The following is a 12891-nucleotide window of genomic DNA, read 5'->3' as shown; positions in this document are numbered from 1 at the left end:
GCAAGCTTTAGGTTTTCTCTCCCATTGTTTTTTGTTTTAAATTATTATCATTTGCTCTTTTGTATTTGACATTAGTGCTCTATACAAAAAAACTGTTTCACTTGATTTATTTTTTTTCTGGAGATATTCCACATTATGTACTTAAACTTCATGGGTGCCAATAACAATGAGCAGGACTGTAGGCCCACCAGGGTCTTCTCTGCCATTTTCTTGATAGTATAAAGCCATCGGGTTTCTGTTTGCCTTTTTCCTTCTATTCTTCTGACCATGATGTCCTTCTCCAGTGATTGCTCTCTTCATATGATGTGTCCAAAATAGGCAAGTCATAGGTTGGTGATCATTACTTCGAGTGACATGTCTGACTTGATTTGTTCCAAAATCTATTTGTTCTTCTTGCCATCTATTGTATTGATAACATCCTTCTCAAGCACCACATTTTGGAGGTGTTGATTCTTCTTCTATCTTGTTTATTTATCGTCCATGTTTCGCATTCAAAAGTTACCACAAGAAACCCCACAAAACTATGTATGAGTCGTGTTTTTGTCACCATGAGATGTTCCTCGATTTAAAGACCTTGCCCAGACTTCACTGTTGATTTTTCCCATAGATTTTCTATTGACTTCAGGTGTCGCCATTGCATCTTGAGTGATCATAGATCCGACTAGGTTGAAGTCCTTTACAAGTTCCAATTTGTCGCCGTCCATCTCAAATGTGTCCCGGTTGTACCTGGCAGTAATCAATATCTTTGTCTTCTTTGTGTTGCGTAGCAATCCCATGTTTGAGCTGTCCATCTTGAAACACTGTAATAACTCCTTCACCGCTTATAGGAGGTATTTATGCTGTAATGCAGTGATATTCTTTTCTCCAAATATAATGCATCTCATTTAAACCAAAAATCTTTAATTTGGTTTCATTCAAAATATTGTTACTACAGCCCTCTTGCTTGTCTAGATGATCTTAAGCTTACTGCAGATGGGCAGCAATGTACTTTTTGGAGAATAGTGGCTTTCTTGTTGCCCATTGTGGTTCAGTGCTTAGGTTCCAGCATGACCTCACAGACTTAGTGATCTTTGTTGGTTGACCACCTCTGGGCAGGGCAATAATGGTCTTGAATTTACACCACTTGTACTAATCTGTCTCGCTTTGGGTTGGTGGAGTCCAAACTCTTTATAGATAGTTTTGTGACCTTTTCTAGCCTAATGAGCATTAACAGCTCCTTCTTTTGTGCTCATTAGAAAGCTAATTTCCACAAACGTGTGTTGTGAAGATCAGACTTTGATAGATTCCTGTTCTCCTATTGTTGAAACAAAACAGGTCACCCCGTAACTCATGATTGTCATCCCATTAATTACAAATACCAGATTAATTTCACCTTCAAATTATCTACTAATCCTGAGGGGTCACAAACTTTTGACGCTCATAGACTTGTGATGTTGGATCATTTTCCTCACAAAAATGGAAGGCTAATATTTTTGACTCATTTGGTTCTCTTTATCTACTTTTAGGACTTATTTGAATACTTATGTAAAAAGCCTTAGTTACTTACCGGTAACGGGATTTTTCGGAGCCCATGACAGCACCACGAGAGAGAGGATCCGCCCATCAAGGACAGGAAACCTACAGGTTAAAAAGGGCAGCACCTCTCTCCCGCCTCAGTTTAGTTAACAGAGCATGAGAGGACCGCCAAGGTTAATTACAACACAACAAATTCATTTTAAACCAATACTTTAACTAACTTCCCTTGAGGGTGCAAAAAAGGAAATTAATTCTACAGGAGTGTGAAAACACCAGTGCAGGGAGGGAATATAAGGGTGCTGTCATGGGCTCCGAAAAATCCCGTTACTGGTAAGTAACTAAGGCTTTATTCGTACTCCCATGACAGCACCACGAGAGAATTACAGAGACGAAAGGAGACTAGGGAGGGATCACAGCGTGGAGCACCCTTCTCCCAAAGGTGAGATCAGAAGAGACACCCAAATCCAATCTATAATGCCTATAGAAGGTGGAGGGAGAAGATCAGGTGGCCGCCTTACATATGTCTTCAATGGAAACCCCTGTCTTCTCCACCCAGGAGGTTGCTACTGCTCTGGTGGAATGAGCTCTCAACCCTTCCGGTATTTCCTTATCCCCTGAAGAGTAGGCGAGGGCGATGGCCTCTCTAATCCATCTCGCAATTGTAGATTTTGAGGCTTTATAACCTTTCCTAGCCCCCTGATGGCATATGAATAGGGAACTATCTTTCCTAAAACTGTGTGAAACCTCCAGGTATTTAAGTACGCACCTCCTGACATCCAAAGTGTGTAGTTTCTCCTCTTTTTGATTTTTAGGGGGAAAACAAAAAGTTGGAAGACTAATCTCCTGAGTCCTATGGAACCGAGAGACTACCTTTACAAGAAAGGCTGGGTCAGGTTTTAATATAATTCTATCATCCAGAATTTGAGTAAATGGTGGGGATATAGAAATATAGAAAGAGCCTGTATGTCACTTACTCTCCTCGCTGAAGTCAGGGCAACAGGGCTGTTTTGAGAAGAATAATTTTATGGGAGGCTAAATCCAGGGGCTCGAAGGGAGGGTTAGTCAAAGCATTTAGGACTAGATTTAAATCCCAGGGAGAGGATTTAGATTTAATAATAGGTCTACACCTAAAAGAAGCTTTTATAAATTGTGCTACCCAATAATTAGCCGCTATATCGGAAGAAAACAAAGCTCCCAATTCCGAAACTTGTACCTTCAATGTACTAGTGGTAAGGCCCTGTTCTAAACCCCGCTGCAGAAACTCTAGTATTTTCCCAATAGGGGGCCCATCCTCTGGTTTAAATTTTGAAAAGGACAGAAACTTTCTCCAGGTCCTAGCATAAATGCGGGTAGTAACGGGTTTTCTGCTACATAGGAGAGTATTCACTACATCTGTGGAGAAACCTTTGCTGGTTAACAGCTCCCTTTCAAATTCCATGCCGTTAAATGGAGATTTGAGGCTGGAGGATGGGAAACTGGACCCTGAGTGAGAAGGCCCGGAATCTCCGGAAGAACCCAGGGGTCTGTTATGGACATTCTCCGGAGACAAGGGAACCACGGTCTTTTGGGCCAAAAGGGGCATATGAGAATTATTCTGGCTTTGTCTGCCCTGATCTTCCTTATAACTGATGGGAGCAGGATCAAGGGAGGAAATGCATACGCCAAAGGGAATTCCCAGGGAACCATGATGGCATCCACTGCCAGGGGATCTTCCCTGGGGTTTAGGGAACAAAATGTTGTCACCTTTCGATTGGATTTTGTTGCAAATAAGTCCACTGTTGGAAGACCCCACATTGCCACAATCCTGGAGAATATCTGAGGGTTCAAGGACCATTCTCCTTTTATGGAAGTGCGGCTGAGTAAATCTGCTGTGACGTTTTCTTTCCCTCTTAGATGAACAGCAGAAAGGGAGAGACAATGATCCTCTGCATTCTGAAGAAGTCTGTCCGCTATTCTCATTAAGTCTCTTGAACGGGTTCCCTCTTGGTGATTTATATAAGCTACTGAGACTTGATTGTCCGAGAGTATACGGACATCCTGGCCCTGTAAATATACAAGGAACTTGTTGAACGCATAATCAACCGCCAAAAGTTCCTTAACATTCGAGGAAAACCGCACCTCATTTTCTGACCAGGTCCCCTGAACTAAGTTACCTTCAAAATGAGCTCCCCAACCTGTAGCACTTGCATCTGTAGTCAAGACTGCAGTAGGCTTAAATTCCCAAGGGACCCCCCTGGAAAGATTAGTGTGTACTAACTACCAAGGAAGGGATTGTAAGGAGCGAGGGGCCAAGGTAAACTCCCGGTCTAGATGTCCATCGAATCGTTATACAATATGTCCCATTGAAGTGCCCTTGAGTGAAGTTGGGACCAACGCACCGCGGAAAAACTCGAGGTCAAGGTCCCTAATAATGACATGGCCTTACGGAGTGTCATAGAGGGTCTATCCATACAATGTCTTACCAAGCCCTGGATTTTTGCAATCTTTTCTTCTGATAAATAGCATAATTGTCTTTCAGAATCTAAAATGACCCCCAGAAACTGTTGAGCTTTTAATGGAGTCGATATAGATTTTTCCAGATTTAAAAAACAACCTAGTCCTTCCAGGACAGAAATAGTTACCTGAAGGTGAGCCTCGCATTGGACAAAGGAGTTCCCCACTATCAGGAAATCATCAAGGTAAGGGATTATTAAGATGTCTCTTTCTCTTATATGGGCCATAACCTCTGCCACTAGCTTGGTAAAAATTTGCGGGGCTATAGCTAAACCAAAGGGAAGTGCAGTATACTGAAAGTGTTTAACCACCCCACCTATTTCAATGGCCACCCTCAGATACTTTTGATAGTCCTTATGAATGGGAACATGGTAATAAGCATCTTTAAGATCCAGAACTACTATATAACAGTGGGGAAAAAGCAATTTTATTATCGTTTTTAAGGATTCCATTTTAAAGGTGTCAACTTTAAGGAAGCTATTTAAAGATCTTAAATTTATGATTGTCCTGAAACACCCATCTGGTTTGGGGACCAGGAAGAGCGGGGAGTAGAATCCGTGACCATCTTCTGAATCCGGAACCTCAATCAGGACATTTTTCTTTATTAGGATTTGAACTTCCGATACGAGGGCAGTCTGCCGTTCTGGGGAGGAACTAGAGGGAACAATCAAGAATCTTCTGTAAGGAAGCTTGAAATTGAAATTTAAGACCAAATTTAATTAGGCTCAAAATCCAATTACTATGTGAAATTTGTTCCCAAGCTGGGAGGAATAACGACAATCTCCCACCTGGGCCGATTGTGATTTCCCTGGTTTCTGTTCGTTTTTGGAAGAAGAACCAAAGAGTAGGCTCTACCTTTGCGACCTCTTTCTTCGAATTTTTCTTGTTCTCTGAAAAATCTCCTTCGGATAAATTTCTTTTTCTGAAACGATTTCTTAAAAGAGGGTAGAGGTACAGATGGAAATCCCTTCTTAGGATCTCCGGCTTTTTCCAACAGTTCGTCCATGGTCTGGCCGAAAAGATATTCTCCTTCGCAAGGGATTGTACAAAGTCTAGACTTCGTCTGTATATCTCCAGGCCAGCATTTAATCCATAGGGCTCGTCGAGCAGCATTTGACAGAGCTGATGATTTTGCTGCCAATCTAACCGAATCCGCAGACGCATCAGCAAGAAAGATGGCAGCACCCTGGACCTGGGGAAGGGAAGAAATAATCTCCTTCCTAGAGACACCCTCCTTTAGCTGATTGTCTAACTGTTCTAGCCAAACCATTAGGGCTCTCGATGTGCAGGTGGCTGCTACTGCTGGTTTCAGAGCTCCTGCAGCTGTCTCCCACGCACCTTTCAGGAAGGTATCGGCTCGTCTGTCCAGGGGGTCTCTTAATGCTCCCATGTCGTCAAATGAGAGAGATGACTTCTTTGATGCCTTAGTGATGGCGACATCCAACCTTGGTGCTTTTGACCAAGAGGTACATGCGGCATCATCAAATGGATACCTCCTTTTAAAAGAGGGAAGAACGTTGCCCTTCCTGTCTGGTTTTTGCCACTCTCTGTCAATGAGATCTTTGACTCGCGTATTTACGGGGAAGCATCTTTTCTTCTTCTGACCTAATCCCCCAAACATTACATCCTCTACAGATTTTTCTGGCCTCGTGTCTATAATGCCCATGGTAGACCGGACAGCTTTCACTAAGGCATCAACCTCTTGCAGAGGAAAACACTGTCTATCCGACTCGCCATCAGAGGAGGAGAGAGAGGAAGAAGAAACGTCTGAAATATCAGAATCTGAGCCCGGCTGAGGGTCCCTAGGAACATGACTGGACTCAGATTTCCCCTGCAGAGCCTTGCCTATTTCTTCTCTAATTAAAGACTTCAGGCCCAAGAAAAATCCTGGGGTTTCTTCCGTCACTACTTTGTCAATACAAGGCTGGCATAAGTTCTTAACATATGCATCAGGGAGCGGACTGCTGCATAGGGCACATTCCTTATGTTTAGACTTAAATGAACATTTCTTGCTCTGAAAGAAAGTTATAGACAGAGAAGGAGGAGGAAGAATTAGATCTTTCACGAAGATTCCACTTACCCCATGGAATATCTGGTACCGTAGAAGCAGAAGAATCCATCTTAACTGGTGGAGAATCACGCCGAACAACCGGACCTTCTTTTCTGCTTTTTGCGGTGAAATTTCTAGCCGAACGATTGGACCCAGACCGGGAACGTCGTTGCACCGCCAGTTGTGAGGGCTCCCCAGAGGGCTGCTCCTGCAGCAGTTGTTCTTGCTGAGGTGATAGTAAACATGGGAGATACACAGGAGCAGCTAAGGCAAAAACAATGGGCTGGGAAGCACCTCGGTATGTTGCCAGGAACCTTTTATACTGGCCATACCTGGTACCTGCATGTTTTTTTTTTGGGGGGGGGGGGGCTCAGGAAGCAGGTCACACCCCACCCCCTCCCCCCTGTGGGCTAACCGCCGCTGTTAGCAGCTCCAGCGCCCTGTACTCCCAGCGTCTTCATGCTCGCACGCGGCTTTCAGGTTGCGCGTGCGAGCTCCGCCCACTTCCGGTGGAGTCTCCAACGCACCGGAAACACGTCACAGGGCCGCGCCTGTCCGCGGCCCGGAACTCTTGCTTTGCATAGCGGGGGGGGGGGGGGGACGCCCACATGCGGATCCACACATGGCGGACATCTACCTCCAGTGAGGGGATGTCGCGCCTGCCGCAACGCACACGGAGGCGCCCAATGAGCCCTGCCTTGGCGTCTCCAGAAGTCCAGGACCGACCCAGGGTGGGAGACTTCATTACTCCAAACACCCTGTCGACTCCATCTGGGGCAAGAGACCGTCTTCATCCTACAGGTAACCTGAGAGGTCTCCCATCTTGGACAGGAAACCTAAACTGAGGCGGGAGAGAGGTACCCTTTTTTGTATCGTCTCATTTGGCTCTTGCAGCTGTTGCACTGCGGGCTCTCCACGGATCGTCATTGTACAGGGGTTCAACTGCTCCAGTTGGCTTTCAATTGTTTCTGCTGCCAGAGTTAAGCCACTGCTACTCCTGTATGCTCCCTTGTTTTTACCAGGTTGGTGCTCTGTGTAGATAAAGCGTTTTATGCCCCAAACTGTAGTGTCTATTATTAATATACAGCTGATTGGCTAAAGCTGATGGAAATTTTGCTAAATTGAATAGACAATTGCTACAATGATTGGCCACCTGGACATTTAGAGACAAATCTGATAGAATTTCTTTGTATTTTAGAAGATGACATTATTCTTTGGGCCTCTTAAGGCATTGTATTAAGGTCAACTAAGGAGTTCCATTTGCGACTGTTAAATAAACATCATAATCAGTTTTTTGATTGCATTTAGAAGAAAATATTCTCTTATACAACCCCTGGCAAAAATTATGGAATCACCGGGCTCGGAGGATGTTCATTCAGTTGTTTAATGTTGTTGAAAAAAAGCAGATCACAGACATGGCACAAAACTTAATGCACTTCAAATGGCATTTCAAGATGATCATACATCCTGCCATAGAGCAAAAACTGTGAAAACATTTCTTGAAAGAAGACACATAAGGTCAATGTCATGGCCTCCAAATTGTCCAGATCTCAATCCAAGTGAAAATCTTTGGTGGAAGTTGAAGAAAATGGTCCATGACAAGGCTCCAACCTGCAAAGCTGATCTGGCAACAGCAGAGAAAGTTGGAGCCAGATTGATGAAGAGTACTGTTTGTCACTCATTAAGTCCATGCCTCAGAGACTGCAAGCTGTTATTAAAGCCAGAGGTGGTGTAACAAAATACTAGTGATGTATTGGAGTGTTCTTTTGTGTGTTTGTTTTTCATGATTCCATAATTTTTTCCTCAGAATTGTGTGAATCCATCATTTTTTCCCTCTGCTTGGTCTTAAAAAAATTACCCTTACTGAGTACCACATTTTTAATCTTGATTTCTTTTAGTGTTTCTTAAAGCCCTAAAGTTGCCATTTGAAATGACTTTAGTTTTGTGCCATGTCTGTGATCTGCTTTTTTAAATGGCTATGAACTTTGTATTTTTAGACATCTAGAAACTCTGTATCAACCAGATAATTATGTACATTCACAAGTATATGATATGATTGTTATGGTAGTTATGTAAGACTCATCTCTGTCCTGTCGCTGTACTTACTTCTTTTGAGCTACAGTCTGGTGAGGGGAAAAAAAATAATTTAAGAAATGCTTGAAAACGTTACAGATATTAAGACATCAATACACGATCTTAAAATGCAATTAGGAAATGTTTGAATGGGTATAACAACATCAGAGATGATGTGCAAAAAATCAGGCAGCAATTAGGGACAGCAGAAGACAGAATTGAGGAGACAGAAGATGCAACACACACAACATCAGCAAAAAGGAAAGCTCTAATACAGGAAAACATCAATCTAATAGGTAAACTATCTGTTTTAGAGTATATGTTCAGGTGGTCTAATATTTGATTCCAAGGTTTTCCAGAGGACTATGAGAGGAAAGATTTTCAAATTTGTACATTACTGTCCTGCACGAAGGCTGATTTTTCCAGTATGTTTGCTATTGATAGAGCACATCGCTCCCCTGGTAAACTACATGTGCCAGGCAATCAACATCACCACTAATCTGAAAAATTTCCAGAAAGCCAGTGAGTGTAAAACAAACCACTAATCTGAAAATAGATATTTGAAAATTAGAGTTGAAATACTCGCCAATTATACCCTTCGAAATTGCAGGCGATTTACAAAAACAAGACTAATCTATTTCAAACACTATTTAATGTGGCTAATTGGATGGATTGACTTACAGATAATGATGTAATCTTTATAACAAAATTCAAACTAAATACTAAGACTTATCAAATGTTGACATTGAAATTTTTTTGTGTTTAATTTTTTCTACTTTACCTACAATATTGGTCCTTGGCATAGGGTAAAGGGGAGAAGTTGAGGTGGATAGATTTAGAAGCCAGATTTGTTTGGTAAAGGCAGGATGGGTTTGTGAATAAATTGTGAAAAGTTATTTTCTAAATTTTATATTTAATGATTTAAAGATTACTACTTAGTATTGTATGACCAGAATCTTGTCCTGTAATGTTAGGGTCCTTGGTAACCCATTAAAAAGAATTGTTGTCTTTGATAAATCTATATGTGTTGACTATAATTTTTATCCAAGAGACCCTTTTGACTAAAGAAAAATTGGTGGAATTAATAAAAAAATCGATTGTTACTCAATATCACTCAACATTTAGTTCCCTATCAAGAGAGGTACTTGTCATAATTCAGAGACATTGTGAGCTAATTTCGTATTCTATTAACGCAGAGGGTCATTATATCTTCCGATGTTGTCATCTAGAAAGAAAGGTTTGTTGGCCTTTGAATACATTCCTACACTTTTTTCCCCCAGTCATGTTGTCTAAACTTAATCAGTTTTTGATTGATAAAGAGGTCATATCAGCTTTTACACTATTTTTGTTTGACTACTTAAAATGTAACACTCAATGGCTACTATTTTTCCTACACCAAAATAAAATCAAAAGTTGGGCACTATTTTGCTCATAATTCATCAATTGGTGAGTGAAGAGATTAACCCCTTGCAATCACACCTGTCAGTTGTTGAGATGTGCCTACGTGACACTTCACATTTCCGATATGACTACTTAATGTTGGCATATTTTTTTATACATCCATTTTTTGGTGAGGGGTGGGGTACATTTGATGGCTTATGAGACTGACAGCAATTTTTCTTGTGTTCAAGGAACTTTCAGAGCCTATTTTTTAGGATCTTGGGAGAGAACTATATATTATAAATCCCCACAAATCACACAATCTTTTAATCCCTTAACGATCACCGATACGCATAAAAACTATGGCTGTTAAGGGGCCTTATTCCCTCATCGCTGTTTTAAAACGTCGATAGGGAATAAGAGAATTGCGCTGCCCCGCAGCCGAAATTCCCGTGGGTGACAGCTCACACACTGCTGTATTGGCACCGACCGGTTTTGGAGCCGATCAGGGCCGATTAACCCCTTAAATATCGCCGAGTATCTCAGTGGCTAAAAAGGGGGTTAAATGACCCCCTATGGCAGGATCGGTGCCGATCATTGCCATTGTATACTGAGGTCATCTGATGACCCAAAGGTACAGTGGCTTGTAAGATCCTGCTACAGTTGCATGTAAAAGTATGGACACCTCTGGTCAAAATTACTGTTATTGTGAACAGTTAAGCAAATTAAAGATGAAATGATCTCAAAGGCCTAAAGTTAAGATGACACATTTCCTTTTAGGTATTTTAAGGAAAAAGAACAAATATATATATATTTTCATCTTTTATATGTTAAAAATTATAAAAGAGAAAATGGGCTTGAGCAAAAGTTTGGGCATTTTTGGAGATTTGTGTGCTCAGATAACTTTGTCTTAGTTTTCAGACCTTTAATTAGCCTGTTAGGGTTATGGCTTGTTCACTATCATCATTAGGAAAAGCCAGGTGGTGCAAATTTCCCAGCTTTATAAAAACCAAGCCTCCTCTAACCTTGTGCCAAAAAACAGCAGCCATGGGTTCTTCTAAGCAGCTGCCTAGCACTCTGAAAATGGTGGAGGCCCACAAAGCAGAAAGCTAGAAGAAGATAGCAAAGCATTTTCAAGTTGCCCTTTCCTCAATTCAAAATGTAATTAAAAAATGGCAGTTAACAGGAACAGTGGAGGTCAAGATAAGGTCTGGAAATCAAGCAAAATTTCAGTGAGAGCAGCTCATTGGATTGCTAGAGAGGTAAATCAGAACCTCCTCTTGATTGTAAAAGACCTTCAGAAAGATTTAGCAGGTTCTGGAGTTGTGAAACATTGTTCTACTGTTCAGAGACACCTGCACAAATATGGCCTTCAGGGAAGAGTCATCAGATGAAAACTTCTCCTGCGTCCTCACCATAAAAGTGTCAGAAGTATGCAAAAGAACATGTAAACAAGCTTGATGCATTTTGGAAACAAGTTCTGTGGACTGATGAGGTTAAACTAGAACTCTTTGTCCACAATGATCAAAGATATATGTGGAGGAAAAAGGGCACAGAATTTCTGAAAAGCCAATGGCATGAGGAACATTTCATGGGAAAAGGGAAGAATGGATTGAATGCAATTTCAACAAATTCTTGATGCCAACATAACACCATCTGTAAAAAAGCTGAAGTTATAAAGAGGATGGCTTCTACACATGGATAATAATCCTAAACACATGTCAAAATCCACAATAGACTACCTCATAAAGCGCAAGCTGAAGGTTTTACAATGGCCCTCAAAGACCCCTGGTCTGAACATCATTGAAAATCTGTGGCTAGACCTCAAAATAGTAGTGTCTGCAAAACGACCCAGGAATCTCTCAGAACTGGAAGAATTTTCCAAGGAAGAATGGATGAAAATCCCTCAAACAAGAATTGACCCTTGGCTGGCTACAAAAAGCGTTTGTAAGCTGTGATACGTTCAAAAGGGGGTGCTACTAGGTACTAACCATGCAGGTGCCCAAATTTTTGCATCGGCCCATTAACCTTTTTATAATTTTTAAAATGTTAAAGAAGAAAATATTTTTTTTCCTAAAATACAAAGAAAATGTGTCATCTTTAACTTTAGACCTTTTAGAGATCATTTCCTTTTCAGCTTGCTGAACTGTTCACAATAACAGTAATTTTGATAAGGGGTGCCCAAAGTTCTACATGCCACGCTATAAGCAGGGTCTCAAAGGCTATGTCAATGACTTACTGGCAAGTCTCAGGCACTTAAAAAGAAAAATGCACAAAAAAAGCATCTGCACTCCCAAATCCAAGTACCCCTTCCTTCTGAGCCCCACTGTACCTAAACCACAGTAAGCGGCCACATGTTTGGCATTATTGTAGCAGGGAGAGTCCAATTAACTAGTTAAATGGTGCATGTTGCCAGAAGCACAAGCTGGGCACAATGTATGGGGCGCTATAATATATGAGGCCACTACACTTTATGGGCACTAAATCACATTTTTGCCACTAAAATGTTATATTTCCACATCCTAATGTTATAAAATTCTTTGATGCACCTGTGGGTTCAAAATACTCACTACACCCCCAGATGAAATACTTAAGCAGTGAAGTTTTCAATATGGTGTCACCTTAGGGGTTTCGGCTGATCTGGCAACTCAGGGGCTTGGCTAATGGAACCCATAATCTATTCAAACGGAATCTGCATTCTAAACGCCAAGTAATGATCCTTTCCATCCAATCCCTGCCATGTGCTCAAATGGTAGTGTACAACCATATATGGGGCACTGCCACATTTGGTAAAAATTACATAACAAATTATGGGGTCCATTTTCTCCTGTTACTCCTCGTGGAAATTATAAATTTGGTGCTAAAACAGTATTTTAGTGGAAAAAATTTAATTTTTTGGTTTCACATCTAAATGTTAGAAAGTTTTGTGAATCACCTGTAGATTAAAAAATGCTCACCCCTAGGTCAATTCCTTGTTGGGTCTAGTTTTCAAAATGGGGTCACTTGTGAGGGTTTCTGCTGTTTTTGTACCTTAGGGGCACTGCAAATAAGAAATGGTGTCTGCAATTCCAAATACCAAATGTCGCTTCTTCCCTTCAGAGCTCTGCAGTGCATCCAAACAGAACTTTTTTAATACATGTGGGGCTATCGCCACGCTCAGAAGAAAGTGGGTAACAAAGCTTGTGGGTCGCTTTTTCAGGTTACCTCTTGAAAAAGTGAATAATTTCTGCTAAAGCAATATTTTCATAAAAGAAATTAAAATTTTCAATATTATTATTATCAAATTATGTGTATAGTACATGTGAGTTCAAAATGCTCACTATTCCTCTGGATAAAATCCTCGAGGGGTGTAGTTTCCAAAATGTGGTCACTTGTGAGGG

The sequence above is a fragment of the Phyllobates terribilis genome, unplaced genomic scaffold (assembly GCF_046119375.1).
Source record: "Phyllobates terribilis strain yellow unplaced genomic scaffold, ASM4611937v1 Scaffold_4__5_contigs__length_816908805, whole genome shotgun sequence".
Classification (NCBI taxonomy): Eukaryota; Metazoa; Chordata; class Amphibia; order Anura; family Dendrobatidae; genus Phyllobates; species Phyllobates terribilis.
The sequence above is the reverse complement of the archived record's forward strand: the minus strand, read 5'-3'. Positions refer to the sequence as shown.